The sequence below is a fragment of the Bison bison genome, unplaced genomic scaffold (genome assembly GCF_000754665.1).
Source record: "Bison bison bison isolate TAMUID 2011002044 unplaced genomic scaffold, Bison_UMD1.0 scf7180017864256, whole genome shotgun sequence".
Classification (NCBI taxonomy): domain Eukaryota; kingdom Metazoa; phylum Chordata; class Mammalia; order Artiodactyla; family Bovidae; genus Bison; species Bison bison.
In genome coordinates this window covers 47,802-55,105 of record NW_011494828.1, presented here as the reverse complement: position 1 = coordinate 55,105, position 7,304 = coordinate 47,802, and positions in this window count along the sequence as shown.

Here is a 7,304-nt window from a genome sequence, read left to right as displayed (position 1 = left end):
AAATAGCAATAACCTCAGATATGCAGATAACACCACCCTTATGGCAGAAAGTGAAGAGGAACTAAAGAGCCTCTTGATGAAAGTGACAGTGGAGAGTGAAAAAGTTGGCTTAAAGCTCAACATTCAGAAAACTAAGATCATGGCATCTGGTCCCACCACTTCATGGGAAATAGATGGGGAAACAATGGAGACAGTGAGAGACTTTATTTTTGGGGTTCCAGAATCACTGCAGATGATGACTGCAGCCACGAATTAAAAGATGCTTGCTCCTTGGAAGATAAGTTATGGCCAAGCTAGACAGCATATTAAAAAGCAGAGACATTACTTTGCCAACAAAGGTCCGTCTAGTCAAGGCTATGGTTTTTCTAGTAGTTGTGTATGGATGTGAGATTTGGACTATAAAGAAAACTGAGTGCCAAAGAATTGATGCTTTTGAACTGTGGTGTTGAAGAAGACTCTTGAGAGGCCCTTAGACAGCAAGGAGATCCAACCAGTCCATCCTAAAGGAAATCAGTCCCAAATATTCATTGGAAGGACTGATGCTGAAGCTGAAACTCCAGTACTTTGGCCACCTGATGCGAAGCACCGACTCATTTGAAAAGACCCTGATGCTGGGAAAGATTGAAGGTGGAAGGAGAAAGGGATTACAGAGGCTGAGATGGTTGGATGGCATCACTGATGCAATGGACATGAGTTTGAGTAAACTCCAGGAATTGGTGATGGGAAGGGAGGCCTGGTGTGCTGCAGTCCATGGGGTCGCAAAGAGTCAGACACAACTGAGTGACTGAACTGAACTAAACTGAACTGAAGACATGGAAACAAACTGATGTCCATAAATAAATGAATGGATAAGGAAGATATCATACATATATACAATGGAATATTACTCAGCCATAAAAAAGAATGAAATAATGCCATTTGGAGCTACATCATTGGACCTAGAGATTATCATACTAAGTGAAATAAGTCAGAAAAATAAAGGCAAATACCATGTGATATTGCTTACATATGGAATCTAAAATACGGCACAGATGAACTTATTTATGAAACAGAAACAGACAGACAGACAGAACAGATCTGTGGTTGCCAGGTGGGGGATGGCGGAGGCTGGATTAGGAGTTTGGGACTTGCAGATGAAAACTATTATATATAGAATGAATGGATAAACAACAAGGTCCTGCTGTAGAGCACAGGGAAGTATATTCAACATCCTGTAATAAATCATGATGGAAAGGAACATGAAAATATATAAAACTGAATCACTTTGCTGTATGCTGAAAACTAACACAATATTGTGAAGCAACTGTACTTCAATTTTTAAAAAATGAAACCATGAGGTTGGTGTCTTTATCAGAAAAGTAAGAGACACCAGAGATCTCTTTCTCTGTCCACAAGCATAAGAAAATGTGAGGACACAGAAAGACGGCAACTGCCTAAAAGCCAAGAGGAGAGGCTTCACCAGAAACCAAACTTGCCCACACCTTGATCCTGACGTTTTAGCCTCCAAAACTGTGAGAAAATAAATGTCTGTTGCGTAAGCCACTCAGTCTGTGGTATCTTGTTATGGAACGTGAGCTAAGACACTTCGTTGTGCTGCGTGTTCAGTCACTCAGTTGTGTCCAACTCTTTGTGACACCATGGACTGTAGTCCACCTGGCTCCTCTGTCCAAGGGATCTCCCAGGCAAGAATTCTGTAGTAGGTTGCCATTTCCTTCTCCAGGGAATCTTCCCTACCCAGGGATTGAACCCACATTCCCTGCATTGGCAGGTGGATTCTTTACCACTGAGCCACCAGGGCCAAGACACTTCCTTACCTGGTTTAAATTCCATGACCAATCAAAATCAACCATTGCAAACACCCTTAACTCCCTTGGTCAGATCTCAATTTGTATTCTTTTCTTCTTGTTGTTCAGACGCCCAGTGGAGTCCAACTCTTTGCAACCCCATGGACTGCAGCACACAAGGCCTCCCTGTCCCTCACCATCTCCCAGAGTTTGCCCAAGTTCATGTTCATTGCATCAGTGATGCCATACAGCCATTTCATCCTCTGATGCCCTCTTCTCCTTCTGCCCTCAATCTTTCCCAGCATCAGGGACTTTTCCAATGAGTCAATGTTTGCATCAGATGACCAAAATACTGGAGCTTTAGCTTCAGCATCAGTCCTTCCAGGGAATATTCAGGATTGATAGCCCTTAAAATTGACTGATTTGATCTCCTTGCTGTTCAAGGGACTCTCAAGAGTCTTCTTCAGCATCATAATTCAAAGGCCTCAATTCTTCAGCACTCCGCCTTCTTTATGGTCCAGCTCTCACAACCACACGTGACCACTGGGAAGACCAAAGCCTTGACTATACAGACCTTTGTCGGCAGAGTAATGTCTCTGCCAACATTACTGTCTAGATTTGTCATCGCTTTCCTGCCAAGAAGCAATTGTCTGATTTCATGGCTGCAGTCACCATCCTCAGTGAATTTGGAGCCTAATAAGAGGAAATATGTCACTGCTTCAATCTTTTCCCCTTTATTTGCCGTGCAGTGATGGGGCTGAATGCCATGATCTTAGTTTTTTAAATATTTAGTCTTAAGACAGCTTTTTCACTCTCCTTCTTCACTCTCATCAACAGGCTCTTTAGTTCCTCTTTGCTTTCTTCCATTAGAGCAGTATCATCCACATATCTGAATTCTTTGCTTAGCAAAACCCAAATATTGATGAAATCCAATTCTCCCAGCTACTCCATGTCTGCACCAGTTCTGCCACATATGGCTGAAGAAAAGCAATTATGTTGACTAGACTATTTTAAATTCATGACCACTTACCTCCAGTGGGCACTTAACTTCCTAGCAATTATTCTACATTTTTCTAGTCCATTAACTCTCTCAGTTAATTATTTCACATCCTTTCCTCCCTCTTCATACAGGTTCATTCTCACTCCCTGCTGATGACCTTGCTTCTTATTTCACTAATAGAGGCCAGCTCGAGAGAATTTTGATAGCTCCCGCTACCAAATCCACCAATCACAGCGTCTCTCCACAGGCCTCTGCCTTCTCTCCTAGGCTGTCCACACCCTCATTTTGCTCCCGCAATGTCCTTAGTTCTCTAACAACATAGATAGTTTCTCTCCAGTGCATAATCACCACCAGCATAGATCCATTAATATATGATCTCCCAACCCCCCAAAACCAGAAAACAAAAAGGCAAAGACTTTCCTTTACCTGTGTCCCCTTCCAGCTATTGTTCGTAAAACAAAATCCCTCACAGTAAGAATCTGCACTTGCCTTCTCCAGTTTCTCTCCATCTGAAGTCATTTCCATCGGGTTCTCACCCCTGTTGCTCCTCGAGAGCTGGCCCACCTCTGCCCTCATCTTACCCAACTGCCAGCAGCACTTGACAGATTCAGTCACCCTCTCATCCTTGAAAGCATTTTTTTTCCAGTGGGCTTCCAGAGCAACATAAATCTCCTGTTAATCCTTCTACCTCAGTGAAATTTTTACTGGTTCCTCCTCATTTCCCAGATCTCCAATAGCAAGAAGGCACCCGAGCATTTCTCTCTTTTCAAGTGGAACTTAGGTATAGAGTACTTACTACTCATAATCTTGGCGTGTCCATCCCTCAGACAGTCACATGGCTTGCTTTTACTTCCTTCTGGCTTTATTCAAAGGTCCCCTTCCAGGAAGCCTTGCCCTGGCCACCGTATCTAAGATTGCAGTCCTCTTATCACTGACCACATAGGTATTCTCTATCCCATTTCCTTGCCTTTTTTTTCTCATTAGCACTAAGTACTGTCTAACATAATATAATTTTACTTCTGTGTCTTGTTTCTGTCTTCCCATTTGAATGTGATCTCTGTGAGGGAAGGAATCTTTGCGTTCTTTGATCACCACTTTATCCCCAACACATAGAACAGTATCTGGGATATAGCAGGTACCCAATACACATTCACTGACTGAACAAAGAGTAACATCACTATGGCTTCACGCAGTGGAATATTCAGTTCAATTCACTTGCTCAGTCGTGTCCGACTCTTTGCAACCCCATGAATTGTAGCACGCCAGGCCTCCCAGTCCATCTGAGTCTACCCAAACTCATGTCCATCGAGTCAGTGACGCCATCCAACCATCTCATCCTCTGTCATCCCCTTCTCCTCCTGCCCTCAATCTTTCCCAGCATCAGGGGCTTTTCAAATGAGTCAGATTTCTCAGCAGGTGGCCAAAGTATTGGAAATTCAGCTTCAGGATCAGTCCTTCCAATGAACACCCAGGACTGATCTCCTTTGGATGGACTGGTTGGATCTCCTTGCAGTCCAAGGGACTCTCAAGAGTCTTCTCCAACACCACAGTTCAAAAGCATCAATTCTTCGGCACTCAGCTTTCTTTATAGTCCAACTCTCACATCCATTCACAACTACTAGAAAAGCCATAGCCTTGACTAGACGGACCTTTGTGGGCCAAGTAATGTCTCTGCTTTTTAATATGCTGTCTAGGTTGGTCATAACTTTCCTTCCAAGGAGCAAGCGTCTTTTAATTTCATGGCTGCAATCACCATCTGTAGTAATTTTGGAGCCCCCCAAAATAAAGTCTCTCACTGTTTCCACTGTTTCCCTATCTATTTGCCATGAAGTGATGGGACCAGATGCCATGACCTTAGTTTTCTGAATGTTGAGCTTTAAGCCTACTTTTTCACTCTCCTCTTTCACTTTCATCAAGAGGCTCTTTAGTTCTTCTTCACTTTCTGCCATTACTTAGCCATAAAGAAGAATGAAATAATGTCATTTGCAGCAACATGGATAGACCTAGAGATTATCGTGCTCAGTGAAGTAAGTCAGAAATAGATAAATATCATATTGTTTATATGTGGAATCTAAAATATGACACAAATCAACTCGTCTATGAACAGAAACAGACTCACAGACATAGAGAAGAAACTTGTGGTTGCCTAGGGAGGGGTGGGGAAGGGATGGATTGGGAATTTGAGATTCGAAGATGCAAACTATTATATAGAATGGATAGATAATAAAGTCCTACTATATAGCATAGGGAACTATATTCACTACCATTATTATTCAACAGTGGAAAAGAATATGAAAAAGAATATATATATATACACATAAATATATATAGAAGAAATCAGCACATTGTAAATCAAAGATACTTCAATAAAATAAAAACAAATTTTAGCTGCACTGGGTCTTCACTATGGATCATGGCCTTCTCATCGCAATGCAAGGGCTTAGTTGCCCTGTGGCATTCGAGATCCTAGTTCCCTGATGAGGGATCAAACCCAGGTCCCCTGCATTGGAAGGCAGACTCTTAACCACTAGACCACCAAGGAAGCCCCTAAAATAAAATTTAAAAAAAACAAACAGTAACAACAACTTCCCATAAATATGAGTGGCTCATCCTCTACCACAAAGACATGGGTAAATATTTAGATTTTTTTCTGCCCAGGCAGAGAAATGATGTTTATTTGATTATGAGCTTGGTAATTCATGTGTTTTTAGAACAGAGAGAAATTAGCAATGAGTGAAGGCTAACACAGTCACCATTCATCAAAGGCTCCTAAAGAGCTTCACTCTCAGGTTTAGGAAACGTTATCTCTCAATAGTGATCAGGGTCCTCAGATTGCAGGTCAAACAGTAAAGGAAATGTGTAAAGCCTATCAACACCAATGCTTTCACTGTTTACATCACCTGCAATTAGTTCAAATGGTAGAAAGCCAAAAGGAGATTTTATTTTATTTTTTTTTTCAAAAGGAGATTTTAAAAAGTAAATTGGCCAAGAAGTACAGACCCAAATGATTAGCTGTCCTGCCCATAATTTCCAAGACTATGAAATCTGTAGCCAACAGAAGGACTGGGTAGACTCAGGAAATTCCTGACCATTCTCTTGGAAAATATTCAAGTGTTAAATGGTAGTTTGCTACTTAATTACAAAACATTATTGAAGTGTTTTGAAGCTTTCTAACCATAGCAACAACAAGCCTAAACAACCACCCTGCTAAAACTGAGCTACTAACTGAAGACTGAACATACGTTAAGATTAATCAGAAGAAAGAAGCATCATTTGAGCTTCCGTGGAGGGACGCAGGCAGCTTGTACTTACTACCTGTGTTCCCTGGGTTTTTTTAGCTTTCTACCTCAAGAAAATGTGTGCCCTGAGGGCATGGTAGCGTCTTGTACTAATTTCATTGACTTTTAACCTTAATGAGTGATTTGGTGTATGTTTTATATTGGCTCATTAGCTGCCCTCTGGATGCTTAGCGATACTTAATCAATCACAAGAGGCTGGAAGTGGGCCAGTCTGTGAACAACATAAGAGGGTGCAACTTCAAAGAGAAGAACTCTGTCACTAACCTCTCTTCTACAAGGAAAAAACTTAGGAAAATTATCTAGCTGCTTTTATTAAACCAAAAAAAAAAAAAAAGCCTTACTCTTACTTCAAAATTTAAAGATACAGTGAGTGTGCCGATCCCCTCTCCTTTGGCAAACAGACCGACTGGTGAGGTCGGCTCCACCATGCAGTCACCAAGGCAGTGGTCTCTTTCAAAAGTGTTGGTTCAGCCTGGGGTCTTGCCTTCGAGGTACAGAAAACTTGCCATTCCAAAGTGAAAAGTATCTTCTACTCTGGAGAGAAAAGAAACATATAAACGTTTGAAAAAAAAATCCAGAATGATTGATTTATTTGTCTGATTACTGTTGTATAACTTTTGAGTAGCAGATGAATGGATAAGAAAGCTATGGTACATATACACAATGGGGTATTACTCAGCCATTAAAAAGAATACATTGGAATCAGTTCTAATGAGGTGGATGAAACTGGAGCCTATCATACAGAGTGAAGTAAGCCAGAAGGAAAAACACCAATACAGTATACTAACGCATATATATGGAATTTAGAAAGATGGTAACAATAACCCTGTGTACAAGACAGCAAAAGAGACACTGATGTATAGAACAGTCTTATGCACTCTGTGGGAGAGGGAGAGGGTGGGAGGATTTGGGAGAATGGCATTGAAACATGTAAAATATCATGTAAGAAATGAGTTGCCAGTCCAGGTTCGATGCACGATACTGGATGCTTGGGGCTAGTGCACTGGGACGACCCAGAGGGATGGTACGGGGAGGGAAGAGGGAGGAGGGTTCAGGGGAACACATGTATACCTGTGGCAGATTCATTTTGATATTTGGCAAAACTAATACAATTATGTAAAGTTTAAAAATAAAATAAAATTAAAAAAAAAAATCCAGGGATAAAAATACAACTCTCCTCTTAAACTATTCCTTCTGTTCATGAAGAAACTTTATATCTTG